This window comes from Microtus ochrogaster, unplaced genomic scaffold, assembly GCF_000317375.1.
Source record: "Microtus ochrogaster isolate Prairie Vole_2 unplaced genomic scaffold, MicOch1.0 UNK3, whole genome shotgun sequence".
NCBI lineage: Eukaryota > Metazoa > Chordata > Mammalia > Rodentia > Cricetidae > Microtus > Microtus ochrogaster.
In genome coordinates, this window is record NW_004949101.1 from 16,382,209 (window position 1) to 16,400,356 (window position 18,148).

At 39.5% G+C, this 18,148-nt stretch overlaps 1 protein-coding gene and 1 non-coding gene across 3 annotated transcripts in view; both read left to right on the forward strand.

Moving 5' to 3' along the window:
- Rnf24 (ring finger protein 24) overlaps positions 1–18,148 on the forward strand; it is a 48,188-nt gene that overhangs the window by 8,926 nt on the left and 21,114 nt on the right. The window lies entirely within an intron of this gene.
- Positions 17,166–17,272, forward strand: LOC113458123. The gene has a single exon (XR_003378555.1). It is a non-coding gene; the product is annotated as a U6 spliceosomal RNA (small nuclear RNA).

Below are 18,148 nucleotides of genomic sequence, written 5' to 3' on the forward strand. Positions count from 1 at the left end.
GTGTGTGTGTGTGTGTGTGTGTGTGTGTGTGTTGTTAAAACTGCTTGTTCTGTGTTATAGATTTTCAGTAAAAGAATTTATTTGAGGTATAAAACAATATTTGCATTCTATAGTTATGTCTTTGTTTTACTCAAGGAGAAATGGGTATTTACTATATAACTTACCCTACTTCTACACACTGAAAAACCAGTAAGGTGGATTTTAGCCTTGGGTCCCCTTTATTTTCTGCCTGAGATTAATATTCTTAGACTCATGTTATAGAATATTATTTTAAGGTGTGTTACATTTGATTATGCTCTGGAACATTTGCTTAACGATGTAAAGATGTGTTACTTTTGTTCATGCTGCATTTGTTTAACTGTGAAGCTGTGATTCTTTGTCTGTCTAAAACACCATATGGTCTAATAAAGAGCTGAACGGCCAGTAGCAGGGCAGGAGAAAGGATAGGTGGGGTTGGCAGGCAGAGAGTTTAAATAGAAGAACAAATCTGGAAGAGAAAGAAAGAAGAGAAAAAGGAGAGGAGGATGTCAGGGGTCAGCCATCTAGTCAGCCAGGGAGTAAAAGTAAGATACACAGAAGAAGTAAGAAAAGGAAAAAATCCAGAGGCAGGAGGTAGATGGGATAATTTAAGGTAAGGAAAGATGGCAAGAAACAAGCCAAGCTAAAGCCAGATACTTATAAGAAAACATAAGAATCTGTGTGTGATTTATTTAGGAAGTGGGTGAGAGCCCCCCCCAAAGAACAAAAGAACAGAGAGCCCCAAAAAGAAAAGACTACAGACTCAACTATCTTTTTTTTCTTTTGTTTTGTTGTTTGAGATAGGGACTCTCCATGTAGCCTACTGGCCTGGAACTTGCTACATATACCAGGTTGTCTCAAACTCAACAGAGCTTTGCCTGCCTCTGTCTCCTGCATGTTGGGATTGCAGGCTTGGGTCAACACACTGAGCTCAAACTTCTGTTTGCAAGGGGCCTAGGTTTTGTTAGGAAGAGCTGTAAACATCCTCAGAAGCAGCGTTGAGTGCTCCAATATACCATCTCGATAGTTGGAGCAGCAGTTCCCAACCTGTGGGCTGAGACCTCTTTGTGGGTCAGATGAACCCTGTGACCAAAGACCACTGGAAAACCCAGATAGTTAGTTACATTACAATTCATAACAGTAGCAAAATTACAGTTACAAAGTAGCAATGAAAAAATTTTATAGTTGGGGGTGTCATCACAACGTGAGGAACTGTTCTAAAGGGTTGCAGCATCAGGAAGGTTAAGAAACACTGAGTTACAGGGTTTGTCACATTTGTTTCTCCTATTTTTTTTCTCTTTCGCTTTCCCTTGCTGTGATATTTTAAAGACTAGTCCGGGTCTTCTGTCTCTTTATTTAGGGCAGTTCCTCTTCTTTTTGTTTTATGTTATGAATGCATCGCATCACACAAGCTGGGTCCTGGTCCTGTGATTCTCACATTTGGGCTTTGTCTGCTTCTTCATCACATGATGTAGTTTGTTGCCCTTCTCTGTATCACATTCAACACTGAATCACACCTAGAGGCTATATGTATCTGTCTACCCCACTTCCGGTATTGCCAAAAGACCAGTGTGATGGTCACAGTATCTGTGGCGTAATAATGACTTTCCTTACTCCGCTATCTCTTCTACATCTGTTAGCAAGAATTCTGTAAGATCTTTGTCTTATCCAAGGGATTTTTTTTGGTTTTTCGAGACAGGGTTTCTCTGTAGCTTTGGTGCCTGTCTCAGAACTAGCTCTTGTAGACCAGGCTGGCCTCGAACTCACAGAGATCCGCCTGCCTCTGCCTCCTGAGTGCTGGGATTAAAGGCATGCGCCACCACCGCCCGGCCTCTATCCAAGGGATTTTTAGGGCAACCATAAAATTCACTTTAAATGAGAGGCTGCCACTATAATTTTATACTGTTGTATACTTGGTAAAAATAAGTTTAATCAGATAAGGAAGGAAATTGAATGCTTGACTTAAGGATTTAATCTTGTGTCTTTGTGGTGCTGCCTTTGAATACTATATCAGTATGTGAATTATTTCTTTTAAAATTGACATGCACTCTAATACCTCTGCAAGCAAAAGGTGGAAATATATAAACGCCTTTTTAAATCAAGCAATGGAAGGATACTACTAGTTTAGGATACAAAGTCAGGATTCCCAAATGTTGATTTGACCTAGTCCTTCCTCAGATGCACCTGAGTGCCCATTCCACTCATTCTTCATGAGCTGCTCTTTGGGTGAATGTTACTAAGTTCCCAGGGGAAAAAAATGAATCTGGAATAAAAAATAAACAAGATAAAAAACATAAACACAGATGACAGATGAATTGGAATCCTGTCTAGAAAAAAAATTTTTTTTACTTTATGCTAAAGAGTTTTTTGATCATTTCTCCTGATACTTTGTGTGTGTGTGTGTGTGTGTGGTTTTGTTTGTTTGTTTTTCAAGCAGAGTTTCTCTGTAACAACCCTGGCAGTCCTGGAACTTGGCTGGCCTTGAACTCACAGAGCAGCTGAGGTCGGAAGCCTCCCGAGTGCTGGGATTAAAGGGTGTGCCGCCACCACCCAATATCTCCTGATACTTCTTAACATCAAATTCCTTTAATGCCAAGGAATTTGTCCTGCTCCAGTTTACCTTATTTACCTTTTGTTTTTAGTTATTACCTGAATCCTTGTTCTCAGGAAAGTAGTCTTGATTTCAAAGGAAAATTAAATGGGTTAGAGTTCTTAACTTAGTAACCATCTCTAGACAATCTCTAATTACACTGTTTGAGAGGGTCATTAAAAGTATGTGCTAGTGTGATTTCTCAATAGATGAGCCCTTACTGTGCTATACTGTTTACTTAAAAAGGACTGATACTGTACTGTGGTCTCCTAAAAGTGAAGTATGCCATTGTAAAGGGATGCCTTCAAAGACTGCAGATAGGCAGAGACAATACAGAAAGCCACAACTACCAAAATCCAGAGAACAACTGATGGTGGAGTACCCAGGCCCAGTGATACATCTGCAACAAAACTCCAGTACCAAAGGCTCAGGGGGATCTCATGGAAGAGGGGCAGAAAGATTATTAGAGCTGGAGGATCAGCAAGCGACACAGTTGTGTCTCCTAGGAATGATAGGGAACCTACACTTATGATACCTGAACAGTGTGTCTCCTAAACAAGACCTGAACAATGACAACACAAATAGACAAGCTAACATGAAAGGGGGCAGCCTCTAATCACTGCCATGGGAGGGAGAATGATTCAACCCTGGGATGAGCTCCCAATTGATTATCCAAGGCCAAATGGTCAGCCCTGAAATCATGTACATACGAGCAATTCAGCAAGTCATATTTGTGTGTGTATGTGTATGTATGTATGCTGTATGTATGTATAAAATTAAAGGAAAAGAAGCCATCACCAATTTGAGAGATAACAAAAGGGAAATGGGAAGGACTGTAGGATGGAGAGGGAAATAATGTAAATATATATAGTGGTTTTTCGAGACAGGGTTTCTCTGTAGCTTTGGAGCCTGTCCTGGAACTAGTTCTTGTAAACCAGGCTGGCCTCAAACTCAAAAAGATACACCTGCCTCTGCCTCCTGAGTGTTAGGATTAAAGGCGTGCACCACCACCGCCCAGCTTCAAGAACTGGGAGTATTAGAGTATTAATAGTATTAGTAGGCCTTGTCAGTCCCTAGCACAGTTAAACAAAACAAAACATCCCCTCACTGAAGCCCATAGATAAAATCAGCATAATTGTTTTTAATAAGTGATCCAAGCATTACAGGTGTCTTTATTCCTCATCTCAGCCAAAGTGATTTGGTGCAGAAAATGAACTTTCTACTTGCTGAGTTCAACAATTGCTTTAGAATAGTCATGGTGTGCAAGTCATTGTACCTGCAGAGGGCTCATTATTATTGCATGTGTTTAGTTAAGATACACTTCCTTTCTGTAAAGAGTCTTCCTAGGAAATTGTGTCACCACCTTGTTGCCTCATGCCCTTGCAACCTCCTGTCTCTTACGACCAGAGCCCACAAGGTGTAGATCCACCATTCAAGGTCCTACTGTTATTGTTTATGGTGGGGAGGCCGATAAAGCAGTGGACCACAGTGCCTAGCAGTCTTAAACACTTTGAAGTTCACAAAACTGGTACATTTTACAACAAACAAGTGTAATTTTTTGTATTTTTAAGATAGTGAGGTGGCTTAGGTATCAGCACTTTTGATCCCCAGAAACCCACGTGGTAAAAGAGAGACCCAACTGCTTCAAGTTTCCTCTGACCTTGACATTCTCTCCAGTGTACACATGCCCCCTCCCATACACAATAAATAAATAAATATGAAATTTATAAGTTTTAATCAGTTAATATAAAAAGAATATTTCCATTATTCCATTGAACATTCTACTTGGGTTTACCATCTTTATTTATGTCTCATTTATCATCTTTTATATACCAGGCATCATCTAGTCTGAACATATAAATGAATATCTCTTTATATGATTCATTAAGTTACGTTTTAATATTTTCCAGTTGTCATTTTAATATTCTTTTTGTGATGTATTTCATACAGTCTGAAAAGTTCCTGTAAAACTTAAATCGAAACTTCTTTGGCATTTCAATACTTTCCACAGGCTAATTTCCTATAATTGCAGTGAAATCAAGTAGAGCTTGCATTTGACTTTTATTAGCTAACTCCCAACTCTCCTAAAAATCAAACTTATACATTTTTTCACAATAAATTCCACTGATTTTTTTTGAATACAGAAAAAACAGAGTGATATGGGGATAGCATATGGTAGTTGAGCAAGTTTTGGCCTTATTCATTAACTGTGTTCTTAGCCTCAGATGGAAGTAATTACAATTAAATACTTGAGTTACTATGAACGTAATTTAGTTGCTTTAATAAAGTACTGTCCTAATAATTGCCGTTGCTCTATGAGAGCTAGTCCATTGGAAGGAGTGAACACAGAACAGATAGCTTTGCCCACCTAACTGCCAAGATGTGCCTGATCAGAGGTTGCATATTTTATTGGACAAAATTTACATGTTCACATTTATTTAAATGTATGATTCGGTTCTAGGCTGGAAAGATGGCCTAGTCATTAAGAGCATCTGCTGCTTTTGTAGAGGACCCAGTCAGTTTCCAGTGCCACATGGTGGCTCACAACCATCTCTAACACCAGTTGCAGGGGGTCTGATGCCTTCTCACTTCTGCAGGCACCAGGCACATTTGTAGTACACATATGTACATGCAAGCAAAAACACTCACAGATAAAATGAAATCTAAAATAAAAATCTTAAACAACCAAAAAAGTTTTTACTGCTCCTGCAGAGGACCCATATCAGGTATCCAGCTCCCACCTCAGGCAGCAAACAATATATAACTATAGTTCTAGGGCATTCAACACCTGTGATTTCTGTGGGCGCCTGCCACACGTGATAGACCAACTCACATAGGCACACACATACAAATAAGTAAATCTTTAGATGTACATCCATTGGATTTTAATTTGTTCCTAGAGTTGGGCATTCATCACCATACTTTGGGAACAGTATCATTGTCCTACAAAGGAACCTTATATCTGTAGCCACCGCTGTCTACTCCTTACTCTCAACGGCTTCTGTGTCTAGTCTCAGTCTTCCAGAGAGTCATATACTATGCGACCATGTGGTATTGGTTCATGTGACTTAGCAATGATGTTTTCAAAGTTCATTTTGGTTATCATTTTGAAATATTAAGATTCTCAGAAGCACACTGACCTATAGGAGGAATAGATGGAATGACTTGTTAATAAAGAAAACTGACTTGGTGCCATGCCTCACTCTGTCACAAATGATGAGAAATGCTCTCTAAATAGTTGCTATAGATGGAGTAAAGAATGGTGTTCTGGTAGGGAAGAGAAAAGATTACTCCTTCTGAGCCCCCTTTATACATGGATAATGTCGTAATTGTCTTTCCATATACAGGGTAATGATTGAGACTCTGGGTCATTGTATCTAAACTGTTGCACCACTGTCGCTTTTATTTGTTGTTTCCCTCCTCTGTAACTGTTTTTTCTCTTCATTGTTCTGCAGAACTTAAACATTATTGATATAATTTCTAGGCTTACACACTACATTTTACTTATTGAGTTTTATGAGATGAAAACTTAAATTTTTTTTATTTTGAACAACCAACTATAGTGTGTAACAGACTGAGTATCCCTAATCTGAAAATCTGAAATGCTCCAAAAGTTGAGACTTTTTGAGCACTAAACAAGTCCTCATGTGACTGGTTACAGTATAGGTACTGTAAAAATTGAATAACATCAGCTTTAGCTATGTGTAGTCAATATATAGAAATACAAATGACTTTATTTATACTTTAGTAAAGTGATAGCCAACCTGCAGCATAGACATGATTTGGGATCAGGATATATATGTCAGATAATGTTAGTTAGGTAATTAGTAAATATATTGCTGTTGGTTTCACACTACCTCCACTGTTGTGTTATGAACACATTGTAATATCAAGTTCTCTGTGCTCTAATTAGTTATATAATGTGTCGGAATATGGGGCTAGGAAATATATATGATCTTAGCAAAAAGTGTGTGTTTCTGAACTAGAGTTAGGATCTGTGATCTGGCTTTCTGAATGTCTGTGAATACAAAATAATTTAAAAATAGTACTGACCTAGATGACAAGTATGATTAGGGATAAGGTATCATAAAACAAGTGCTAGAAAATATTGAATTTATTAATATTAATACTAAATAAATATTAAAATTATTTCTTTATGAATGTCTAGTACGCCACATGTCTAGTATGAAGAATCATGGAGCAAGGGACCTTAATACTAAACATCCCCATTTCTTTCTTGCCATTCCATCTTCAAGTTGTGGGTGACCTCATCCTCTTCCTATATTTGTCATGCTATGAGTGGAACCCAGAACTTGTATATGCTGGGCAGGCACTGGGCCAGTGAATTGTATCTCCAGCCCTTCTTGAGCAGATTGGTGGCCTGGCATTCCCACTAGAGAACCCAAGGAAAAGAAAAGAATGAAGCATAAGTAGAAGACAGTTGTCAGTGCTTTGATAAGCGTGATTTCATGTGCATCCATTGCATGTGTCTTAACGAAGATGTGGACAAGTGTAACTGCAAGGAGAGTTGGGAAGTGTAGTCATGTACCCACCTAGAAATCTAATCACACGAAGGAAAGGAAGACAGACGTGGCAGGAGGCAGGAGAGGAGGACAAACCATCATTCTCTGCCACAATCTCTTTTTGTTAAATTATTTTTAAGGATTTTATTTTTTATATATTTTATGTGTATGACTGTTTTGCCTACATATATGTCTCTGTGCCACATATGTGCCTGTGCCTGTGGAGGCCAGAATGAGGGTCTCTGATTCCTTGGATATAGAGTTAGAGATGCTTGTGAACTGTGTGTAGATGCTAGGACTTGAACTTAAGTCTTCTGGACTTAAGTGCTCTTAACTGCTAAGCCATATCTCCAGCCCCATGCCACTATCTTGTTAATCATAAAAGCAAGGACATTCTTCACTATATCTCTTCCTCTAAAGAAGGATTCTATGTTTCTGATAGCTCATACTAATTTCCTAAATAAATTTCCCAACTTTATAAAAATATCTCTTAATATATCATTACCAGGGCTGGAGAAAGGGCTCAGTGGCTAAGGGTAAGTAATGTTCTTGCATAGCATCCAATCTGAGTTCCTAGTATGTCGTTCAGTTTACAACTGCCTGTAACTCCAACTCCAGGGGTACCTGGCCTCTATGGACACCTACACTTGTGTATGTGCATGTATACATGCACACACACATATAAAAGTAATAAAAGTAAATCTTAAAACAAAAAGAATATGTCATTCTGGTATCTAGCCCCTGTAGTCTCAGCATTTGTGAGACTGAAAAAGGAGAATAGCAAGTTTGAGGACAGTTTGATCTATATCCCAAGTTCCAGGCTATTCAAAGCTACATGACAAGACCTGGTCTCAAAAATTGAACACAAAAAGAAAGAATAAATCATTCCTTTTTCTGTAGCTGTGTTATTGTAAAGAGATAGTCTGAAAGACACTTGCTAGAACTGATGTGATTTATGAGCCAGCCTCTTATGAAATAAGTTGTGTGAACATTCCACAAAACTCAGAAACTCCTAAGGAAAATAATCAGTAGGGAAAAGACCCAGCCCAGAAACAAAGAAAAGAAAGCTTCCAGAACTAATGACATTGCAAGACTTGACTCTTTAAAAAACTGTTTAGAAATCCCAGCACTCGGGAGGCAGAGAAAGGTGGATCTCTGTGAGTTCGAGACCAGCCTGGTCTACAAGAGCTAGTTCCAGGACAGGCTCCAAAGCTACAGAGAAACCCTGTCTCGAAAAACCAAAAAAAAAAACTGTTTAGAGAGATTGTTCATAATTCTGGAATGATTATCACCTTCTCAGGATGTTTTAAAATATAAAAGCAGAACCAGACTCACCCACAGAAGAAACACATTTCATCCCTACCCCCATTATCCCAGGAATTCCGTACTCTGCCTGAAACTGTCTTAAGCATACAGCTAGGCTGGGTTTGTGGCTCAGTACAGTGCCTACCTAGCCTGTAAGAGATCTGGAGTTCAGTCCTCAGCACCACACAAAATTTTCTTAGATCTTTTGTAAAAGAACAAAGTGATTCTAGAAGACAAAAAGATGTGGGGTGCCATGCTTAGGATTTACTATCTAGAAATTTGAGGTAATTATCACCAAGTGTCAAAGTACAATTAAAAGCAGCCTCAGCCAGGTGGTAGTGGCTCATGCCTGAGTTCTAGCACTCAGGAGGCAGAAACACCCAGATCTCCCAGTTCAAGGCCAGCCTGGTCTATAGAGTGAATTCCAGGACAGCTAGAGCTACACAAAGAAACTCTGTCTCAACAAAAACAAATAACAAACAAGTAGCTTTCATATTTTGGATTTAGAGAGAGACATTTAGGGATTGCTGAGTTAGTCATGAGCCTCTTAGATGGCTGTTTCAGTTCATCAATTTTCCTTCTATGAATTAAGGTTCAAAAACAGGCATGTTTTTAGTTTATATACATCAGTTATCTAGAATTTGTTGGAAAAAAAATGTTCAATTAATGTCTGTTCCTCAGAATCCCATACTGTAAGCCAATCGCTCTAGAAAGGAGTATATTTGTGACCCAAAGTGGGCCAGGAAGATGTGGCTTAAGCCAAGATGATTGCTAACTTGAAATTTTTACATTTAATTGCACCCCTGCCCCAAAAGCCAACCATGCACTTAAACCAAAGCTAACCTTGATTCAATGATGAATGCTTGCCGTTTATGAGACTCACCCCTTGGGGTAGATGTTGTAGCTATCCTCTTCTGTGGGCAGGAAATGGAGACTTCCTTGAGGCTACCGTCCTGATAGAAGGGACGGTAAAGCAGGAGCCTGGGAGGTTAATGCATGTTGCTATTGTGACTCTTGCTTGGATTCTGAGTATTCCCATGAAGCTTACTCTGATTTACCTTATTCTGACAATGAATTTCTAAAACATTGGTTACATTGTTTTCTGTCTATTTAAAGTCTATACAGTGACAGACTCTTCAAATTTTTGTTTGTTTCATACCATTCTAAATTCTAACATATTAAACTTTATGTTACTGTTAGTAAATACGCTTTTTTTTTTCTTCTAGCACTTTTTCTCTTCAGTGATTCTCAGGTTCTGTATGGATTCTGAAAAACTCGTATCTTTCCTAGGAATTGAGAGCCCACCAGTGAGGCTGGGATTACATCTCAGTGGCAGAATGCATTTAGCATGTTTAAAGCCCTGGGTCTAAACACCAGAAAGGAGACTCAGCAGTAAAGTCCTGAACTTGATAAATAAGAGAACCTAGTGAGCCTCATAAAGGATCTTAACACTTCTCCTAAAGCAGCTTGAATATATATGTATTCAATATGTAATAACTGAGTATTATATAAAGACTACACTTTTTCTGGGGATTCAGAATTTAAATTAAAATCACTTAGCAACTTTACTACCATCCATGAGAAAAAGGGAGTTCACATGGAGAGAAAACCCAGTGCATTTTAATATCCGTTGTATACTTGAATTCAGTTATTAATAAAATCATTAATTTATTTTGTCTAGAGACTGAACAAAGTCAAGTCCTTTAATTTAAAAACAAATTAAATCTTTCATGACTGTTCCATTAAACAAAGTTGTATTGATTTCTATCTGGTGACCTGTGCTTTTCCAGGAACTTATGACTAATTGTTGGTTTGTTTTGTTTTATTGACAGGTGTCTTAAGTACAGGTTATCACAGTCAGTTCTCTTTACTTAGAGAAGGGCTCTCAGGGACCTGTGAGAAGGCTCAGAAAGTAAAAACTCTCACTGTGTAAGCCTGGCCACCTGACTTCAATTCCTGGAACCCATGTTAAGGTGGAAGGAGAGAACTAACTCCACAAAGCTGTCCCCTGACACTGTGGCACGCATATACCTCCACACACTTCATTCCCTCCAGTGCACACACAATAATTTTAAAAATTAAAGAAGGGCTCTTTTTCTGTCTTTAGAGCCTCTCTGGTACTGATTTCACAATGTATGCACAGCCAGTGTCTAGGACTTTGACAGTCATGACACTAGAAAGAGAATTTCAGATATGAAAGCCTCAGCCATGAAATATAAAGCCCAAGATACCAGTGGAATCCATAAAGTCTATGAAATAGTTACCTTACATTGTACCTGAAGGCGCTAGGCAGGCTGCTAGGGGAAGAGATGCATCAGTCATCTACCTATCCCTGGATCTTGCATCCTACAATACTGATTTGCCTGGCAAAATGTGCCTACTAGTGCAGTGGTAGCATAATGGTTATGAAAGCAACCAATTGCTTTCTGATTAGGGGCCTATTCCCCAGGAGGCATTTCATACTTGGTACTGTAAAACTGGTCAAAAATACATACCTGTGTGCTAGCTAGCTTTTATGTCAACTTGACACAGGCTAGAGTCATATGGGAAGAGGGAACCTCAACTGAGAAAATGCCCCCATCAAATTATCCACTGGACAAACCTGTGGAGCATTTTCTTGATTAATGATAGGGTGTGGATGGGCCCAATCTGAAAAGGGTGATGCCAGCCTGGGCAGGTGGTCCTGGATGGTAGAAGTAAGCAGGCTGAGCATTCCATGAGGAACGAGCCAATAAGCCAGCACTCTTCCATGGCCTCCAGGTTCCTACCCTGCTTGAATTCTTGCCCTGACTTCCCTCAGTGGTGGAATGTTACCGAGAAGTGAAAGATGAAATAAATCCTTTTTTTCCCAAGTTGCTTTTGGTCATGATGTTTTATCCCAGCAATAGAAATCCTGAGACAAATAGTGAGAAAATAGGTCTGGGAGGAACCTACAGTTTTGTTAGTCATGCTGTTAGATTTCCTTCTAAATATAGATTTGTGTTGCTTTCAACTTCAGTCAGAAAAGTTTCCTTTTGTAGTGGATAGTGGTTAATGCAGAGACTCATAACTGCTTACCGTGCTGAGTATAAGTAAGATGAGTGGTCAGCTGTGTAGCACACACACACACACACACGCACACACACACACAATCCCCACCAATGTCCAAGCCTCAGGGAACATTACAGAGGAGGGAGCAGAAAGAATGAGAACTGTTGGATGAGGAAGAGAGCCGTGAGATGGTGGTTTCCGGATATGACATGACATGACAAGCACATATCAACCCACAGCAGCTGTTGTTACCCACACCAAATCAAACCAATCACATGATTTTTCAAACAAATTCATACTAAAGACTTTCTTTAGATCTGTCTTTATATTCTAGTATATATGTAAATTTATATTAAAACCAACAGAAAGTATCTTTTGTACTGACAATGTGGCAGTCTTACAAATTTTTTAATTACATTTATTTTGTGAGTTCAAGACCAGCCTTGTCTACAAGCGCTAGTTCCAGGACAGGCTCCAGACCACAGAGAAACCCTGTCTCAAAAAAACCAAAAGTAAAGTTATTATTGACATAATTATTATTTTGATTTCTTTTGTTGTGAGAAAGGTGTACTACTATTCTCTTGAGAACAAAGTAGCTTTTTCTAATATTAGTCAGATAATATACCTAGTTTATTGCAGATTGAGAAGGGACCTTCTCTTTTCTGCCTACTTCTTTTCAGTGCCTTTCTGGAACTGACTGAAAGTCTCCTTTACAGTTTGTATTCTGTGCTGTCTGAGTGTTACAGGATGGTGGTGGATATGTTCTTTTTAACAATCTAAGGATTCTGTACTTAGATCAGATGTGTATACATGCATTTGACCCAAGCACTCAGTAAACAGAGGGAAGCAGATCTCTGTGCATCTAAGGCTAGCCTCTTCCATATATCTGAGTTCAGACCAGCCAGGGATACATAGAGAGAACCTGTCTCAAAATGGATGGATGGATGGATGGATGGATGGATGGATGGATGGATGGATGGAATTTTAAAATTCTGCGCTTAGAGCCATAGAAGTGTACACCTCAGCACTCAGGAAGAGGTAGGAACCTTGTGATTTTAAGACTGAGGTTTAATTGTGAAATAACTCAGTTAAGAGAGTGTTAGACTGAAGACTGGGGTTTATATGAGGACAACCTATCTCAAAAAGAAAAAAAACACCCTAAGCAAACAGAGAAGAACTTTCACCAAGCTGGTTGTAAAACCATGAATCAAATAGAATCCATTAATTAAAGGCTGATAAATAGATTCTTTGTAATATAGTGTATGCACTGTGTGCCTGCGACAAATCAGAAGAGAATAGGAGATGACTCATTTGAATCCCTCATCACCACAGGGAAGTCTCTTAAAGGTCTGATGAGATTCCTAAAAATTTTAATGGAGACTTCAGTATGTAAAAAGATGGAGGTGAATCTTAATGAAACTGACACATAGAACAACTGACACTTCTGCTGGGCTGTGGTGACCTGGAGGGTCTGCGTTCAAAGCCATACTGGTCTACAGGTGAAGTTCCAGGACATCCTGGGCTACACAGAGAAACTCTTATCTCGAAAACAAAACCACAGAAAAAGAATAACTGAAACTTGGAATAGGGCAGAGCAAAGGACCCATCAGAATAGCAAACACTCATGCTCCAATTACGGTACACAAATTAAAGGCAGCAGCTCAGGCCCGATTACTTGGGCAATACCAGCCAAGGAGAGTGCTGGATACACACCCGTAGGGATCAGTGGCAGCTGAAAGAAAAATCCAACAGCAAAGGGCTCAGCATCTCCATCTATAGAGCAGGGGAGGATAAAGACTATTAGAGGAACTATTTAGATTTTTTAAAATGATTTATTTTATTGCATTGGTGTTTTATCTGCATATATATCTGTGTGTGTCAGATCTCCTAGAGCTGATATTATAGACAGTTGTGAATTGAACCCCAGTCCTCTAGAATAGCAATCCATGAGCTTAACTGCTGAGCCATCTCTTCAACCCCAGATCTATCTTTTCCTTCCTTCCTTCCTTCCTTCCTTCCTTCCTTCCTTCCTTCCTTCCTTCCTTTTCTTTCTAACAGGCTCTTACTGTATAGCACTGACTGACCTGCACTTGTAGAGATCCACCTGTCTCTAACTACTGAGTGCTAGGACTAAAACCTTTGGCCCCACAGCAAGCTCTGTTTAGAATTTTTAATTTTCTTAAAAACAAAGTACAAATAAAGAAATAAAGCTTTTATAACTTTTTTTTACTTACTTATTTGTGTGTATGTGGCAGAGAACAATTTACAAGTCAGTTTTCTCTTTTCCATCATATGGGTTCCAGGGATCAAGCCCAGACTTGGCAGTAAGCAGCCTGACCCACTGAACCATTCCACCAGCCCACTTAACAGCATTTTTTAATGAATAAAAGTAGAATCAAAATAATGTGATTTAAGAGTGAAGTAAAATGGAAAGATCTGCATTGAAATAGAGATGAGACAAATAACTAGAATATAGCATTGCAATTGTGTAGGTTGTTGTTCCTCTAATTCCCTAAATAGTGAGAATGGGATGGGAATGCAAGCAGAGGGAGGTTACAGAGTTCCTGCAGAGAAAAGTCCTCTGCCTGTAGATTTAGTCTGTGGCAGGGCTTTTTTGCTCCCCACCGCACCCCAGATTTGGCACTTGAAGACAGAGCACCCAGATATTCATCATTTGTTGTCGGCTGGTTTTCAATACTGGAGGTTGACCCTAGAGCTTTGCACAGCATTCTACTACTAAATTATGTTCCATAGTTCTTTTTTTTACGTTTTGAGTCTCACGACTGTCCTGCCCCAGCCCCACTGATGTGCTGGGATTGCAGAGGCCTGCACTACTAAGCTGATAAGTCAGCTTCTTCACTAGAAAGAATAAAAAAATTAGAATGACCTCAAATCAACTCAAACAGTGTAGAAAAGGTTCACTAGAGAAATTTTAACATGCCAATTTCACAATATAAAAGAATATATATATATATATTCACTTCCCTGTTGTCTTAAGATTTCTATTGCTGTGATAAGCATCATGATTTAAAGCAATGTGGGAAGGAAAGGGTTTATTTCTTACAGCTTGTAGTCCATCATCCAGGGAAGTCAGGATAGGAATACAAGGAAGGAACTTGAGAGGCAGGACCTGAAGCAGAGACCATGGAGGGGTGCTGCCTACTGGCTTGCTCGGCCTGCTTTCTTATACAACCCAGTACTACCTGCCCAGGGGCGGTACTGCCAACAATGGGCTGATCCCTCCCCTATCAGTTATTACTCAAGAAAACGCCCTCATAGACTTGCCTACAGGCCAATATTATGGAGGCGTTTTTTTTTCAATTAAGAGTCTCTCTTGGGGCTGGAGAGATGGCTCAGTGGTTGAGAGCACAGGCTGTACTTCCAGAGGTCCTGAGTTCAGTTCCCAGCAACCACATGGTGGCTCACAACCATCTGAAATGAGATCTGACGCCCTATTCTGGCGTGCAGGCATACATGGAGGCAGAATGTTGTATACATAATAAAAATAAATAAATAAATCTTAAAAAAGTAAATAATAAAAAAAGAGTCTCTCTTTCCAGATATGTCTAGGTTCATGTCAAGTTGACAAAACCAACCAGCACATGTGTTCCTTATTGTCTCACCAAATCAGTCCGTGCTATCAGGTCTTTCAGTTTCTCAGTATCCTCCTGGCTTTGTAGTCCAAGTCACTTCCAGCTGTGCATATCATGAGCCATACAGGCCTGTAATTTCAGTGCTCCAAAGCAGCAATATCTAAAGTTCAAGAACAGCCCAGGCAAGACCCTGCCTCAAAAATAAAACACAAAGTAAATTTCTATTCTCTAGTGAAATATGCTAAGCCTATTGGCAATCCATGTGTTTTGTTGGCCTCTGTTGTAGTAGAGTTGGCTGTAGACCGAGTAGTAGTCAAGGCAGATCCAGAGCTGTTTCTGGAAGACTCGGGTCGTTGGAGTGGGGCCAGATGCCGGCCTGTCCAGTGAAGCTGCCTTGTGGCTCCTCACCAGGTGTCAGCAAGAATGAATGATGTCTTCTGCAATTGTTCCTACACTAGCAACATAAAACAGGTCTTTAGGCTGGTTTTCTTTTCTTTTAACTGATTACTAAGACCACCTTTGGTTAAGCTAGAACACAAAAGATTGCATCCTCTCCAGCACCAAGCATGTACTCACACTGCAGAGGCTGGAGCAACTGCCGGCTTACTTGTCAGGAAGATGAACTACAGATCAGCACATTTAAAAGTAGTTTTACTTGTTGGCATGTTTTTGTAATTATTTTTAGTAGCATATAAGTAAAAAGCACACATTAAATTCTGTGTTCAATTGCTTTTATATGTGTTTTAAAACTAGCTTCTCTTGAAGCACTCACGGCTTAAAGATGAGTAAAGTTCAAGTGCTTTAACACTTATGAAATAGCAGCAGTAGCTGCATCTGTCTTTAACCTTTTAGGATAGGTTAAAAAAAATAGCTTCCTTCTATGTCAAAAGAACCAGTTTAGAAAATATTAAATGTAATTTTGTGTGTGTGTGTGTACACCTACACATAAACTTGGAAAAGTATAAATTTGTTTGAAAAAACTATAAATCTTTTATCTGGACATGGTGGCAAACACTTTTATTCCCAACACTTCAGGGGCAGGGCAGAGATAAGTGGATTTCCATGATACAAGGCCACTCTGATCCACGTGACAAGTTCAAGGCCAGCCATGGCTGCATTATAAGACCCAATCTCAAAAAAACTAAAACCAAATCTATCTTAAGGAATAGAATAAGTCTAGGATAAATGAAAAGAATAACATGTGCTTTGTATTAAGGTGTATCTTAACCCAATTTGTGCTGCTATCACAGAATCCCACAGACTGGAGAATTTAAAATATTAAAATTGAAAGAGGGGCTGATGATAATGGCTTCATCCAGTAAAATGCTTGCCACACAAGCATGTGGACCTTAGTTTGGGTCCTCAGCACCTACATAGAAGGCTGAGTGTATTAGTGCATGCCTACAATTTAGCACTGAGGAGGTGAAGGAAGCAGGGACTTTCTTGGCTAACCATGTATAGTGGTCTAAATGAGAGTGGCTCCCATAGATTCACATTTGGTCCCCAGTTGGTGGAACTGTTGGAAGGATTAGGAAGTGTGACCTTATTGAAGGACCTATGCATTAGGGTTAGTTGGTTGGGTTTTTTTTAAGACAGGGTCTCTATATAGCCTTGGCTGTATTGGAATTCAAAAGCCAACAACATTACCAGTTTATGCTTGTTGGTTAGATGTAAGCTCTCAATGACTTCTCTAGTGCCATTCCTGCCTACCTGCTGCCATGTTCCCTGCCATGATGGTCATAGACTCTAATCCTCTGGAACTGTGAGCCTCCAGATTAAATGTTTTATAAGTTGCCGTGGTCATAGTGTCTTGTCACAGCAATAGAAGAAAAAAAAAACAAACCTAAGACACCATTTAGCCAAATTGGTGAGCTCAGATTCAGTGAGAGACCTTGCTTCAAAAATAAGGTGAAGAGAGCTAGTAAGATGGCCTAGCAGGCAAAGGTGTGCAAGCTTGGTGGCCCTGAGTTCTGTCCCTGACCCAGATGGTGGGTGCAGAGAACTGACTGCAGAGTGCTCTAACTTCACATGCACAGCACTACTGGCTCTCTTCCGCTTACACCTCATGCACACACGCAACAAGGAAATCTTAAAAATGAAGATTGAGTGCTCACTTCAGAAGCATATGTACTAAAATTGGAGCAATACAGAGAAGATTAGCATGGTTTCTGTGTAAGGATGAGCTGGAAATTTATGGATCATTCCATATTTTTTAAGAATAAATAAAAAATAAGATGGGTTGATAGAAAGACACCAGACATCATTGATCTCTGGCCTCTGCACACATATCCATGCACACACACCTATATTCCAGGAGCTTTTGCCACCCTATCTAGCTGAACATTGAGCTCCAGTGAGGGAGCCTGTTTCATAAAATAAGATGGAGAACATTTAAGGAACACACAGACACTTACAAATGTGCATATATATACCACACACACAAAATTAACAAATTTATCTCATAAAGGCCTTCCTGCTGCCTTGTAATATGGTGAAAATACAAAGAAAAACCAGTCAGTGTGGCCAAACCCACGATATCTATTCATGAGGAATAGCCCTGTGGTTGTGTACCTCTCAGAGGTCTTGCTTATAATACTATCACAACAGAAAATAACTGTAACATAAATTTGGAAGGAGACAAGCATTCAGACTTTAACAAAACCTGTTCTTATGTAAACTATACATTTTGATACTCTTTTCAGTCCCCTTCCCAAGAGAACATTTTAGAACCCAAGGACTTGATCAATGGCTCAGAGGTTAAGAGCACTTAACTACTCTCTCAGAGGACCTGGGCTCAGTTCCCAGTATTCACTTCAGGTGGATATTTAATTCCAGCACCAGGGAATCCAATGTCTCTAGTCTCCTCAGGCACCTGCACTCATGTACACATGCAGACACACCTATACATAATAAGAAAATTGATCTTTAAAATAAACTTACCTGGGAAAAAAAAGTATAGGGATAATTTTGAAGTATTTAAAAAAATACTGTTCCACACACTGAGACAATGGGGATGTTCTATCGGGAACTCACCAAGGCCAGCTGGCCTGGGTCTGAAAAAGCCTGGGATAAAACCGGACTCGCTGAAC